The following is a 16314-nucleotide window of genomic DNA, read 5'->3' on the forward strand; positions in this document are numbered from 1 at the left end:
GGTTTTATTTTCTTTTTCTTTTTTTCTTTCTTTCTGACATCACGGAGACAGGGACATAGTCGAGAGACAGAGGGGGAGGGATTCATTCCGGTCAGTTGTAACCATAGCCCTTGCGTTTTTTTTTTTTTCTTTTTCTTCTTTGCTTGTACGATCACAGAGAGTCACAGAGACAGGGACATAGTCGAGAGAGAGGGGGAGGGATTTATTCCGATCAGTCTTGTAACCATAGTCCTCTCGGTTTTTTTTTTTTTTTTTTTTTTTTCTTCTTCTTGCCTTGCAACTAGCTTGCTTACATCATGAGACCTTGGGACTTCTTGCCTTGCATTTTTTTCTTCTTCTTGCCTGCATAGTGCACACATACACACAGTGTCACACACAGAGACAGGGAGAGAGTCGAGAGACAGAAGGGGGGAGGGATTTATTACAGCCGAACTATCTCTGTTTTTTTTATTTTTTCCTTTTTCTTGCCTTGCGGCGAGGGTTGCGATCCACGAGAAGGTGTTTGTTTTTGATTTTTTCTTCTTCTTACCTTGCACACAGCACACGAGCACAGCCCAGACCGAGCCCACACATACACAGTTACACTTACACACACAGAGACAGGGAGAGAGTCGAGAGACAAGGGGGGGGAGGGATTTAGTAGTTGTTACAGCCAGTAGTCCATCACTATTCACCGATTTCACTCACAATCTCGATCACTGAGACTCACAGTGTCACACACACACAACAAGCAGCAAGCACATATTCAACTCCATAATTTCAGTTTTTTTTTTCCCCTCCATCCATTAATGTTAATCTGCTAAAAACCGGTACTTGGATTTTGTGTTTTGACTGTTTTCCATCCTAGTTCAGCTTAATGTTAATATGCTAAAAATCAGTTTAATTGTTTTTTTTTTGGTTTTGTTACCTTTGTAGTCTACTAGTGTCTTTCACTCAATTAATGGATGGTTCTACACCAATTAGTAGTGGGGGTGAAAATATTGTAAGTACTGGAGCTACTCCAGCATATGATCCAAGCAAAGACCCAGCAAGAAAGGCCAAATCAAATGACCCTGGGTGGAAGTATGGGTATTGGCCAGATCTAACAAACAAGAATGTTGTTAAATGCACCCTTTGTGGCAAAGAAATGAGTTGTGGAATTAAAAGATTGAAGCAACATTTGGTGGGTGGATATGGAGACGTTATTAAGTGTACCAAGACGAATGATTCTATTTCTCAAGTGATGAGGGAAGCTCTAAATAAAAAAAAGAAGAAACAAATTACAGAAGTATTGGATGATGATGATGGTGATGATGATGTTGTAGAAGTTGGAGGGCAAATACAATCAGAAGATACACTAGAAGGACAATCCGGACTCCTACTGCTAGGGTGGCTCCTAGCTGGGACAATTGCTAAGAAAAGAAAGGTTACTCGCCTCAAGTAAGGGGTCCCATGGATGCTCATGTTAGACGGACTCCTGAGCAAGTAGTCAATGAGAGGCATAATAGTAGTTCTACTCAGACTACTATAGAGAACCGTTTTAGGACACCAGAACAAAAAGCTAGAGTTGATTATCACATTGCTAAGTGGTTGTAGACGTGAAGGTATCCCATTCAATGCTATTAAGGCAAGGACCTTTGAGGTGATGTGCAGTCTATTGCACAATATGGTTCGGATATATTCCACCTTCATATCATCAAGTGAGAGTGCCATTGTTAAGAAATCTGTGAATGAAACCGCAGAGATGAAGAAAAACTATGAAGAGTATTGGAAGCAGTATGGGTGCACTCTTATGTCTCGATGGATGGGACGGATAAACGGGGAAGGCACTTAATTAATTTTCTCGTTAACTGTCCAGAGGGGACTTATTTCATGGGATCTGTTGATGCATCTGGTATGGTTCAAAGTGCACAAATGCTATTTGAATTGCTTGATAGCAAAATTGATGAGATTGGTGAGGATTATGTCATTCAAGTTGTGATTGACAATGCTTCAAACTATAAGTTGGCTGGTAAAATGCTTTTGGAAAAGAGAAGAAAGCTATACTGGACTCCTTGTGCAGCCCATTGTTTAGACCTGATGTTGGAGGATATAGGTGGTCTGAAAGACTTTAAGAATGTGATAGGTAAGGCAAAAAAAATAACCACCTTCATCTACAGGCACACACGTCTTCTTGATGCAATGAGGAAAAGAACTGGACAAAAAGATCTTGTGAGAGCTGCAGTTACTAGATTTGCAACTGCTTGTTTGACATGTCAGAGCTTAGTTAGGCATAAGGATGCATTGAAGCATTTGTTTATTTCTGATGAGTGGAAGGGTTCTAATTTGTCAAAGACAGAGGCTGGAAAGAAAGTGGAAGAAACGGTGTTTGCTGTACCATTTTGGAACACTGTGGAGGATTTTATTAGAGCATCGAAGCCACTTATTGTTGTTTTGAGGATTGTTGATGGTGATGAGAGGCCTGCAATGCCTGAAGTTTATGTTGCTATGGAAGAGGCAAAAAAGAAAATACGTGAACATTTAGCACATAAAGAATGGCTGTGGAAGAAAATTATAAGTATCATTGACAGGCGTTGGGAGTGTCAGATGGAGCGTCCATTGTATGGAGCCGCACTATTTCTTAATTTCGGAAAATTTTTCATGTTCAAGGAAAATGAAAATGGCGAACTGATTGCCAATCTACACATCTCATTGGTTGATATCATGACCAGATTGGTAGTTGACCCTGCTATACAAGACAAGATAACTTTGCAAATTAATGATTATAGATATTCAAAGGGTTGTTTCGGGAGGGATATGGCGATTAGACAACGGACAACCATAAATCCTAGTAAGTAACTTAGTATTTTTAGTTTGTACCTACGTTGTATGCTACTATGTCTATGATGTATTACTATTAATTCAGTTTTTTTATTATATTTTTATAGTTACTTGGTGGAGTACAAATGGAGGTTGTGCTTTTGAGCTTTCAAAGCTTGCACGACGCATACTAGGCCTTTGTTGCTCTTCTTCTAGTTGCGAGCGCAACTGGAGCACATTTGAGTTTGTAAGTATTAAGTATTAACTTACATGATTACATTTACTTTTAATTTATTTTTTAGACTTTTTTTTTTTCACTTTTGTTATGTCTTTTTATTGAAAAATGACTTTTTTGTTCTCTCTTGTTTATGAATTCAGATTCATACCAAAAAGAGGAATAGACTGGAACATTCTCGTTTGAATGATCTAGTCTATGTTCAATACAATAGCCGCTTCCATGAAAGGTTTCAACAGAGATGTGAGCTGGAAGGCAAAAACAAAACATATGATCCACTAATTCTTGATGAGCTGGATTGGTCTAGTGAGTGGATGGTTACCCAGTCAGAGGAAGATTTAGTCCATCCCAATGATGATCTCACGTGGGATGATGTTGGTAGAGCAATGGGGGCATCGATTGAAGCCCCCATCCGACCAAGGAGAACTCAAGCATCAACCTCTAGAGCCGATGTGACATATTCACGCCGTGGACATGCTAGAGGGAGAGGTAGCTCAAGGATGGCTGATGTTCAGGATGACTCTGAGCTAGATGAAGATGAGGAAGAAGAGGAAGATGATGTGAATGACGACGAGAATGTCGTAGATGACTATGTTGGTGTCGAAGAGCCACGACAAGAAAATCTGCCAAATGCAGATCTTTTAGATGAATATGATAATTAATTAGTTTTGGTCTTTTTGGATATTATGATTATGGATTGTTTAAACTTTGAAGTATGAACTTTAAACTTTGATCTTTGAAGATTAGTTAAGGACTTAAAGTTATCTATATTTGGTTGATTACTTGACTTTAATAATTTGATCTTTGATTACTATATTCAGTTATCTATCTTAAATTATTTTTTGGCTTTTAAATACATAATTTCCTCTCCTCTTTCATCAAATTCATATATATTAATATATACCTATTACTTTGTTCAGGTTGCTTTGCTCCAAATCACACACACTGAAGAAAGACTATTGCTATCAAGCTTCAGTAAACAGGTTAGCCTATCATTTGATTTTTACTATTGCTTTCAATTATTTGATAGGTTATCTATATTTTCAATTTTTCATACTTTCATTTACACTAATGGATATTAGTTACACTTTCATGAATTAAACCATAGTGGCATAGTATATTAGTAGTAGTGTAGTACACTTTCATGTTGATTTTTGATGTTATAGGACATATATTATAGCATACTCAATGACATTAAAAATATAGAAAATAAAAAATTAAACATGGTCGACATGCTCTGGCGGGCGACATGTCGATATATCGACGTGACACCCTTCCACCGACTTGGATCGCCGTGACGCCGTGACAACTATGGTTCTACAACAAGGTAACTTAAATTCCCATCGACAACATCACCACCACCAAAAGGCTTTCAAATCTAAAGACAACTTGAAGCCTCCATCAATGAGGTTCCGTTTGCAAGTTGAAGAGTGTGGGAAATCTAACTTCACCAGTATTAAAACAGCGGCTGAATACAAATTTCCATTACCAAAGGAAGTTGAGAGAGCACAAGTTAAAGATAAAGCTGAAGTGGCAGTGAATTGTGATGAAAAGAAAGAGACAGCCCCTATAGCTTCAAAGATGGCAAGTCGACATGTAGAAGACCCTACTGAAGTGGTCTATGTCGAAGAAACCAAAGTAGAAAAAGATGAACAACAAAAGATGAAGAGGTGGTTGAGAGCACTCCACAAGAAATTATTGGCATTCAAGATGCTGTTTTTGAAGAGGTGGAGCTTGTGTCTCAAGTATTAGATGTGAAGGTTGCTAACACTGAAGACTCTATAGACAGGACATTCACAGTTGCTGCTGATTCAGAAAACGAACACATAGAGTTTGTTATGCCACCATGGTTCTTCGAAGAGAAAGCTCCACGCCTTGGAGATTTTATCCCCAATATTCCTGCTTCACCGGAATTCTGTTTGGGGATGTTCAAAGCTGCTGATCACATGTTGATTCCCCCTCATCACTACAAAATTCGAGGACGAATTTTTTCAAGTTGGGGAGAGTTGATGCAAATTCATCACCAAATAGGGCTTGTTTCAATAGGAATAAGTCTAGGGTTAAGTTACATACATGTTGGGCCTTTGATCCCAAGGGTTTTCTATGTATTAGGCCATTTTAATGAGCCTAAACTAGGGGTACATAGGTTACATACGGGATTAGCTAAATACTTAGTTTTTATTTTGTGTTTTTAATTGAACCGGTTTAAATTGGTTGCATCCAATTGGTTCAATTGGTCTAATTTAAGTGAAGTGATCCTATTGGCTAAGAGGTTCTTATATCCTTTTGGCTACTAGGGAATCTTCTTTATTTTAAGTAGTTTAAGTTGTTTTTAAGTCATTAGGACTCTATTTTGAGTCTATTTTAGTTTCCTAGTCAGTTTAAGTTAGCTAATAGGTTAAGGATTGGGTTAGGCCATTCCTTTTTAGTGTCTAAGTCTAATTTTGAGTCTTTTATATAAGGTTCTAAGGGGGCCATATATTGAATACGAATTTGATTAATAAAAATTAGCTTTATGCTTGCTGCCGTTGCTCCATCGTGAATGTGCCTTGTGAGTAATATCAAGGTTGCCTTGTGAGTAATATCAAGGTTGAAGGGATTGGTGGATCTCCAATCGACTCCTTGCATCGTGAAGATCGGGAGGGCTGCTACTTATCTCCTTGTCGTGAAGATCGGGAGACCCCATTGTTCATCTTCAAAGCTGCTGCCATTGAAGACCTGCAACAAGTAAGAAATTCTGCAACTATTCTTCTTCCTTCTAGAAGGTCACATACAAGGTGATTTTGGTGAGAATTCTGCCTAGCCAAATCTAACCATTAGAACCTGCTAAAAATTTGATCGAGTCTTCCTCAAACCCTGAGAGAGACTCGATTCAAATTTCAGCACCATCCACCCAGCCGATTGTCTGAAATTACAGTTTTACCCCTCTCTCCTACTTCTACTAGGAAACCTCCATAACTTCGAATCTATCCATCAGTTTCAAACCAAACTTTCAGCATACATCCCTTACATCATTGTTGATACTTGATCCAAGTTTCAGCCCCAAACTCCCACTCTAACCCTTCCATTCCTCCACTCCATTAAACCTATAACCTGCAACTCAATTCTGTCCAGAATTGCAGAATTTCAAAACTCATCCAACCCCTAACCTTCTAATACCATATTGACCCCCTAGACCTGCCCATTAATACCTTATAAACCCCTTTCCCAATAGCCAACCCAAACCCTAGGAATTGACCTAAATCCTAGTGCTGTCCATTCGAACCAGCAGTCCCTTTTTTTATTTGATCCTGTTGTTTGGCTCCTAGTAGGTCTCCTACCTATCTAGGACTACATTACCTAGCCACCCCCTCCCTTCTGTTTCTTTAAATCCAATTGGTTAACCTACTCTACAATTCTCTCTGTTTTTCCCTTAGCATGTCTAACACCTTATTGTACTCCCCAAACTACGATCTTAATTTCCATTTAATGTATTCATCCTTACTTTCTTGACTATTTGCTATTAAAATGTAACCTGGAGTTTTCTTTTTATCTTGCATCAATTTATGGTTATCTAATGGTTGTCCTGTATCATTTATGCTTGTACAATCTAGTGTGAAATGTGAATGATGATATATGCTTCATAGGGTCTGAAACTTCTTTCACCCAACCACCCAACAAAAAATCATTTAATAAGAATTTTTCTTTATTATCGTTAAAATTAGCCCTAAAATTCCAGATACTGCAAATAGCTGCTCCTCTGCATCATGTGATACCTGCCTACTTTGCAAATTTAAAGCTTAAAAGCATGTGTAAATTGCAGATAAGGCCCTCTGCCCATAAAGTCTTAAATGCACCACAACACTGGCAATTGAACAACAGAAAATATCTTCCTAAAAAGTGATAATGTTTTAAAAATCAAGAGCAGCCCTATATCAATTTGTATCCTATATAAGGAAGGAGCCCCACCAATCAAGGGAAAATTGTTCAGCAAGAAGTAAATTTACAGCATCCTCATGATTATGGTTCTATAGAGAAAGCACCAGTATTCCATTCTGTTATCAAAACCAGAAACTGAAGAATGCTTGAATGATCGATTGTGATCAGCCAAGCCTATTATTTATAACTTTAAAAATTACATCCACATGACAAAAATACCCCTGCCATAGCCGACATAGCTAGGCAGTACATAAAACACTTAAAAAACATAAAAATAAACACCAAAAAGACCAGAATACCGTGGGGGTATTTTGGTTTACATTGTTCAACACTCCCCCTCAAGTTGGAGCAAAGATGTCGATCATGCCCAACTTGACTAGATTAGGATGAAATAACTTTCCAGGCAGCCCCTTGGTGAAGACATCAGCTAGCTGATCAGCAGAGGTCACAAAGGGAATACAGATCTGCCCATCTTCTAACTTCTCCTTGATGAAATGCCTATCCACCTCAACATGCTTGGTATGATCATGCTGTACTGGGTTGTGTGCTATGCTGATCGCAGTGTTATTGTCACAGTACAACATCATAGGAAGGCGAATAGGAATACCAAGATCTTGTAGCAAACCTTTAAGCCAAAGTAACTCACAAATACCTTGTGCCATAGCTCGAAACTCAGCTTCGGCACTAGAACGAGCAACTACATTTTGCTTCTTGCTACGCCATGTGACAAGATTTCCACCTACAAAGGAGCAATACCTAGAAATCGACTTGCGATCTGCAGAACCAGCCCAATCAGCATCGGTGCCTCTATCTGTAGGTGACCATGTGTAGACAAAAGAATGCCTTTTCCAGGAGCTGACTTTAAATACTGCAAAATACGAAGAACAACCTCCATATGAGAAGTGTAGGGATCATGCATAAACTGACTCACAGCACTCACGGCGACAGCAATGTCAGGACGAGTGTGTGAAAGATAAATCAGCTTCCCTACAAGTCTTTGGTACCGGCCTTTATCAACAGGCTTACCCTCATTTTCCTTGAGCCGAACAGTGGGATCCATAGGAGTATCTGAAGGATGGCAGCCTAACAACCCTGTTTCAGCCAACAAGTCTAGGACATACTTTCTTTGGGAGAGAAATATGCCTTTAGAAGATCTGGCCACTTCAATCCCAAGAAAGTATCTTAATTTTCCTAGATCCTTAATCTCAAATTCTTGGCCAAGGAAGGTCTTCAACCGTCTGATCTCATCACCATCATTGCCAGTAACCACTATGTCATCAATGTAGACTATAAGAATAGTGAGTTTTTCACCAATCCTCTTGATAAGGAGTGTGTGATCAGCATTACTCTGCTTATAGCCCACAGAAATCATGGCCTTATGGAATCGACCAAACCAAGTTCGAGGTGACTGCTTCAGCCCATACAATGCATGCTTCAGCCTACACACTTTTCCTTTATTTCTGTCACAAGAGAACCCTGGTGGAATGTCCATATACACCTCCTCCTCCAGTGCTCCATTTAGGAAGGCATTTTTGACATCTAGCTGCTGCAAATCCCATCCAAGGTTGACTGCACATGATAACAACACACGAACAGTATTTAACTTCGCAAAAATTGCAAAGGTTTCCTGGTAATCAATGCCGTATGTCTGAGTGAACCCCTTGGCCATGAGCTGTGCCTTATACCTATCCACAGTGCCATCCACCTTCTGTTTCACCACAAAGACCCATCTACATCCAACGGTTTTCTTCCCAGGTGGAAGAACCATAAGCTCCCATGTGTTATTTTTCTTCAAAGCCTCCATTTCTTCCATCATGGCTGCCTTCCACTTTCCATCTGATAGAGCTTCCTGCCAATTGTTAGGAATACGAACAGAAGAAAGAGAAGAAACAAAAGCACGAAAGGATGGGGAAAGGGAGTCATAAGAAACAACATGAGATATGTGATGCTGAGTGCAAGTCCTGACACCTTTGCAAAGAGCAATAGGTAACTCAGGAGAAGGAACATTACCAGGTGGAGAGACAGGTTCTGGATCCAGGTTCGGCAATTGGATGGGTACTGGAGCAATAGTTGATTGAACTTGCTTATGTTTCCTTGCAGAGGTCTTCATGTTAATAGCATCAATCCTCCTCTGAAATTCACTAATAGTCCTCTGGACAGGAGTCTGGACAGGAGTAGTTTGCTCCCCCTGCATAGGAATCTCTCCCCCTGACTCAGGGGGGGTACTAGGAGTAGGCCAAACTGGTTCAGACTCATGGTAAACGGACTAGAGTAGAGGTAGAGAGTCTATAGGCAGCACATCTTCACTAATACTCTCCCCCTGAAGAGGTGGGGACACATAGTATGAAACACTCTCATGAAACACGACATCCATGCTAACAAAAGTCCGGCGGGATGGAGGGTAATAGCACTTGTACTCCTTTTGTGTAGCAGAGTACCCTAAGAAAATGCAGCGGAGACTACATGGGTCAAGTTTACCAGGGGACAGGGGGAACTATAAAGGAGGAAGAGCCAAGTAATAGCTCAACAGGGGGTCTAGAGTTAAGGACCCGACTGGGCAGCCTATTAATTAAATAGGCTGCAGTAAGGATAGCATCCCCCCAATAAACGGAAGGGACATTGCGAGTAAACAGAAGAGCTCTAGCTACCTCCAAGAGGTGGCGGTTTTTCCTTTCAGCCACACCATTTTGGGCTGGAGTATCAACACAGTTGGTCTGATGGAGGATCCCATGGGCAGCCAGGTATTTTTGGAACTGACCTTCCATATACTTTGTCCCATTATTACTCCTCAAAATCTGAATAGTGGCATTAAATTGAGTTTTAACCAGCTGGTGAAAGTGCTAAAAACAGGAATATACTTCATTTTTGGTAAGCATAAGGTAGACCCAAGTGAACCTAGAATCGCAGTCAATAAAGGTTGCATACCACCGATGACCCGAAAGAGAAACTTTTCTACTAAGACCCCACATGTCAGTATGAACAACATGAAATAAGGAAGATGACCTTTTATTCGAAAGTGGATAATTGGAACGTGTCTGTTTAGCCCATGGTATAAAATCTCGCGAAATATCGGCGATATATCGCCATATTTCGTGAATCTCGACATGTCCGAGATACGAAACACTTCCGAAACATAAAAATACAATATCTCGTCGATATATCGTGATATATCGACGATATATCGTGGATCTCACGATATATCGCGAGATATTGTAAAAGTGACAAATAGTGTCACACTAAGGGCCTTATAATTCCATATTTCGCAGCTCTTGGTCGATATTGCGACCGAGAGCTGCTGAAAATCAAATTTTCTCTCTTCTTCCTCATTTTTTGCTTTTCTTCCTCCCTTCCAAGCCTCATCCAAGCATTGTTGAAGCTCCTTGTCGCCGGGAAGACGTCGGAGGGTCATCTAAGCTCATCATCCAAGCCTATTTTCATTATTTAAGGTAAATTCTATTTCTCTAAAACTATTTTTTTAAAAAAAACTTTGACAAATGTTGTTGGATGTTGATGATTTTAATATATGTTAGACACCGGAGGCCGATCTGACCTCACGGTGTCGAAATTTTTTCCCATATGTATTTTTATATTTTTTTCCTGGTTTTAAAAATTCATTTTCCTACAACTAAAATAAGAAATAATTAGGGTAATATGACTTTGATGGTAATGAATTAAATATATGTTAGACACCAATGGCCGATCTACGGCTTCACAGTGTCGGATTTATTTTTCTGCTCTTAAATAATTCTTTTAATTTTCGGAAATTAAGAAAAATATATAAAAAATTAAAAAAACAGAAATAAAGAAGGAAAAATATGAGTTTTAAGTTTAAAAAATAATGAAAAAATATGAAAGTTATTTCTATATGTTTTGAGATGCATTACATGTATATTATGTTTACTAATTTTTGGTTTTGTTGTGTTAGGTCAATACTTATATTAACATTATATATAAAAAATTGGTTTTAATTATGTGAAAAATATAAGGGTTAGGGGAAAAATATTAAATAACTATACAAGTGTATTAGTAATCTAAAAGTGTTAATTGAAGTGCATCTACATTAAGTTTTTTAATTATTTGTGTTACTTACATTGCAGTAAACAAGTATCATTATGGCGGATCGTGATAGACAACGTGCGAAGGGCAAGCAAAAGGTGGGGGAAAGTAGTCAACAAAGGGGCCGGAGGGAACAAAGAAAACAGAGGGAACAAGAGAGACCAGCCAACCAAAGATAGGGTGACATTGCATGGTTACATGGTACTCCCATTGATGGGGATAAGAGAAAATCTATATGTAACTATTGTCACATGCAATTTATGGGAGGTGGGTCCAAGAGACTTAAAACAACATCTCGACTGGAGGATCTAAAGATGTTGTAGGTTGTCATATGGTCCCTCATCAAGTAGCCAGGGAGATTGGTGATAGTTTGAGGGGAAGAAAGAAGAGGAAGGTCGACAAGCAAAGGATAAGAGAACAACTTGAGGATACAGTGAGGAGTTCGATGGGAGGAGGAAGACGATACAATGATGATGATGATGATGATGACTCCTCTGATGATGATGACATTGCAATACCTGATGACATACAAACAGCAGAGGAGGCTAGGGATTTTAGGCGGACTGTTTCAAGGAGTAGAGTAAGTTTTCAAGATGATCAGCAGAGACAAAGAGTAGAGGGTAGTGGAGGAGCTGGCAGTTCTGGAGGTCCTAGAACTTTGAATCCTTTTAAAAGATCACAAAGTGTGAGGGCAACCCCAACACCTCTAGCAGTACCAGTACCACCATCAACATCTGATCCTAAATTGCATAAGAAGAAAGGAAGCAGTCAACCCAGAATCAAAGGAGCATGGAAGGGGATGAAGGGATTGGTTAAAGAATCAATAGCTAAGTGGATGCTATACCATACCATCCCAGCAAACACTGCACAATATGATACCATGATAGATACCATTGCAGAGGCTGGCCCAGGATTCAAGGGCCCCACCCCATATGAGGTAATGAATGTTTATCTACCTCAACAAAAGAGTGAGATTGATGAGTACATTAGTGAGATGAGGAATATGTGGGAGACATATGGGGTGACTATAATGGCAGATGGATGGACTGGGCCTACAAGAAAGTCCATCATCAATTTCATGGTTTATTATGATGGGAGGACAGTGTTCCTCAAATCTGTGGATGCATCCAAAGAGATAAAGGATGCAAAATATATTTACAGATTGTTAAAGGAAGTAGTGGAAAAAGATGTGGGTATTGAGAATGTTGTCCAGATTGTAACGGACAATGGAAGTAACTTCAAGCTGGCCGGTGAGAAGATGATGAACAATAGTAAGTACCGGCTCTTCTGGACTCCTTGTGCAACCCATTGCATTGACTTAATGCTAAAAGATATGAGAAAGTTAAAGTTGGTGAAGACTGTGGTTGAAAGTGCAAGACAAGTCACCAACTTTGTATACAACAACTCCTATGCACTCAATCTATTGAGGGAAAAATGTGGGGGTGACTTGGTTAGGCCTGGCATCACAAGATTTGCCACCAACTACATTGCTCTCAAAAGCATTGAGACAAAGAAGGCGGGGCCGAGAAGCATGTTTGCTTCAAGAGTGGTTTGAATGGAAGGGTTCCAAGCGCAAATGGGAGGGAAGCACAAACAATGATGTCATCCGAGGGCTTCCGGACCAAACTAAGCAAAGTGGTGAAAGTTTTAGAGCCGTGAGTTAAAGTTCTACATGTTGCCGACTCCGCTCTCGAAGGGCCCAACCATGCACCCCTATATGCCGCAATAGACTTGATGAAAGATAGTGTCTATAGTGTGGCTCCAGAGTAAACACTTCTTAGATATCATAAATGCTCGCTGGGAGAATCTACTTAAGCATCCACTGCATAAGGCTGGTGAGTAAATTTGTTTTATGTTTACTAATTCATAGTATTATTATTTACTAATTACCTATGCATTTGACAATACCTCTATTCTATATGTCATATTTCAGCATACTACTTAAACCCTAAGTATCAATATAACAATAGGTTTGGGTTGGAAACTCAACTTATTGATGCTGTGAAACAAGTAGTGAAGAAGTTGGAGCTAGATGGTGCACTACAAGTAATTTGCAACAATGAAGTGAGTTCATTTGGAAACTCAACTTATAGATGCTTTCAAATAAGTAGTGAAGAAGTACTTACTAATTTTTCACTGGGTGTAGATCAAGGTATTTAGGGATGCATTGGGAAGTTTTGAACCGAGGTCGCGATACAAGGCGAGCACGTGGTGATCTTTGGTAAATCTTTTAAGTTTTAAATTACATATGTATTGAAATTTGAAAGTTGAAAGTTGAAACAACATTTGACACATGTCTTTTTGTTGTAAACTTGTAATGCAAATAATGGTGGGTGTTGTATGGGAATCGGCTGAAAACTTAAGAAGAATAGCAATTAAAGTCCTTGCCCAAACATGTTCTCGCATCCTGGTTGTGAGAGGAACCGGAGTACCTTTGCACTCATCCACTCCAAGAGGCGCAACAGATTGGGGTCTCAACGCTTATCCGACATGGTGTATGTGCACTACAACTGAGGCTGAAATCGCAACACATACGCACGGGACATGTGGGACGAGGGGCACCATTGATCTAGCCGACATCTTTCAAGTTGACTCGCACGATGAGGACCCTATTGTGGATTGGGTGAGGATAGAGGTGAGCCAGTGTTGGATGAGGAGGGAGGTAGGCCCGACCCCATGATAGCTTCCGAGATTGGTGCGATGTGGACGAGTATATGGGTCGACGAGGGTCGGATACATGCAAGGGAAGCCTCACCCATACCATTCCAGCCACTGGTGGCAATGTTGTTGATGATGAAGACTGGTCTAAGTCCTCAAATGATGATGATGGTGATGATGGTGATGCTGGTGGTGGTGATGGTGATCTTGGTGGTGGTAATGCTTGGTGGTGGTGATGTTGGTGGTGGTGATCTTGGTGAAGAATTTGACCGCATGCGAGAGCGTTATGTGGTAGGCCGGGAGGCCCAGGATACGGCACCTGTAGAGCCACTCCGATTCACTGGAGAGACAGTTTGATCATGCCACACAAGATACGAACCACGGAGTACGTGCCCCCGCACCCCCACCCTCGAGAGGCCCCCTACATACATATAACAGGAAGCGTAGGGGTCGACAAACACAGTTGCAACCTGATCACATGGACATTGATAACCTATCTAGCTCTGTTGGTGGTTTGAGTATGGGTGATAGGGAGGGAGGACCGACTGGACATTGGCGTGCCCCATCTTTTGACGCATATGCCACTCCATTGGCATCGGAATATGGTGCATCACAAACTTACGGTGGATATGGATATGGATCATCATCATATGGGCAGTTTAGTGGGGTAGGGGACTATGACTACCAGTCCCAGTCTCAGGGACATACTGGATCATCTTTTGTAGATAACATCTTTGCATACCCTAGCGGACCTAGCTACCAACCTCACCAGCCATACATGCAGCCAATGCCATCGCCTCTTGCGCCGGCGCCAACATCATATCACAGTGGATAATCTTCTTCACGGACTGGATCGATTGGTAACCCTAGTTTATATCCTAGGATAGGTTACCTACAGTATGTTGATGATTCCATTTACGTGACACTTGTGGATGACTACACTCGTTTCTTCTCCGATTCTATACCGTGGTCCACATATGTCCTTCAAACAGAGAGCAATGGACGTCGACTCGCGAGGCATGAGTGGGATTGATCCAGGGAGGCACAGCAACTACTATTAGCAGTTTAGCACTTGTAATTTGTAACTTAAGTTGTGATTTCATTAATCTATGTGTATTTAACTATTTATACATTAGGGTCGGCGACCGTATGTCAATCAAGGGTGTAAGCCCAAAACACCAATTTGAATTCACATTTTTACAATTTTATGGTTTAAATGTGTTTATTAAGCTTAAATAAGGCTGTCCATGAAGTTTCAGGCCTAGATATGGCCAAATACCCCCCGAGATGGACCCCCGAAATATTACAGAAAAAATGCAATATTTCGGGCATATTTCGCGATATCTCGGATATTTCGGATATCTCGGTAGGCCCGAGATACCGATATATCGCGAGATATAGTACTATGGTTTAGCCAAGACACAAGGCTCACGAAAAAAATCTTCCTTATTACAATTATTACTTAATGCTGGAAATAAAGTAGATAAAGTACCTAAAGGTGGATGTCCTAGTCTAGAGTGTCATATGTGTAGTTCAGAAGAGAAGGATGCTGGGGAATAGAGCCTAGAAGGTAAAGCCTGGGTAGATGCAGGGTCTCCATCAAGCAGGTACAATCCGCCATGCACTTTACCCGATCCAATCGTCTTCCCCGAGTCCAGTTCCTGAGAAACACAATGAGTGGGAAAAAAAGTCACTCTACAATTTAGAGATTTGGTGATACTGCTAATGGAGAGAAGATTAGTGGTAAACTTGGGAATATGCGACACAGATGACAATGTAAGAGAAGGGGAACAGCCAATGGAACTTTTCCCGGATATGGAGGAGAGGGACCCATCAGCAATTTTAACTTTGTCCTTACCAGAAGCAGGAAAATATGTGTTAAAAAGACTGGAGGAACCTTTCATGTGATCAGTAGCACCGGAGTCTATAATCCAAGGAGTGAAAACTACTGATGCACAATGACCAGCAAAGGAAATACCTGTATGGGCAAAGAAGGAACCTGAATTGGCAGCAGATGTAGTAGGGGCAGCGGATGTGTTCAACAGACGCCGGAGAGCTTGAAGTTCTTCCTGGGAGAAACCAATGTTAGTAGTGGGAGCTGGAGCTACATTTTCAGTGTGATTGGCTTTGTTTTTAGGCTTAGCACGGCCACGTTTGGCTTCAAAATCAGCAGGCTTCCCATGTAGTTTCCAACACTGAGCCTTAGTGTGATATGGTTTGTGGCAATGACCACACTTCACAGGCTCTTTAGTTGTAGTAGTAGTAGCAACGCTGTCAGAAGAAGTATCAGGGGTGGAGCCAGCAGTCTGTAAGGCTGATCTTTCAACTTTAGGAGTAATCATCATAGCAGCCCTCCTTGTCTCTTCACTGTGCACATAAGAAAAGGTTTCCTCTAAAGTGGGGAAAGGAACCCGACCAAGAACCTGCACCCGAATAGGATCATACTCATCATTGAGGCCAGCTAGAAAATCATAGACCCAAAACTGATCTACATAGGTGTGGTAGGCAGCAACATCAGCAGTAGTAGTAGGCTGAAACTGAGCATAGTGATCCAATTGCTGCCATAAACACTTGAGGGCAGCATAATATTTAGTGATAGTCATCTCCTTCTGAGTAGTATTTTGAAGTGTTTTCCTGATTTCACAAACCTGAGCACCACTTCCTGAACG

At 40.6% G+C, this 16314-nt stretch overlaps 1 protein-coding gene and 1 long non-coding RNA gene across 2 annotated transcripts in view; both read left to right on the forward strand.

The window, feature by feature from the left end:
- Positions 1–16314, forward strand: part of LOC122649179 (histidine--tRNA ligase, chloroplastic/mitochondrial-like) — a 37838-nt gene that overhangs the window by 17652 nt on the left and 3872 nt on the right. The gene's annotated exons all lie outside the window — the stretch shown is intronic.
- LOC122649180 lies at positions 1003–15666 on the forward strand. The gene is made up of 3 exons (XR_006331177.1): positions 1003–1096; positions 6800–6804; positions 15657–15666. It is a non-coding gene; the product is annotated as an uncharacterized LOC122649180 (long non-coding RNA).

The sequence above is a fragment of the Telopea speciosissima genome, chromosome 1 (genome assembly GCF_018873765.1).
Source record: "Telopea speciosissima isolate NSW1024214 ecotype Mountain lineage chromosome 1, Tspe_v1, whole genome shotgun sequence".
Classification (NCBI taxonomy): Eukaryota; Viridiplantae; Streptophyta; class Magnoliopsida; order Proteales; family Proteaceae; genus Telopea; species Telopea speciosissima.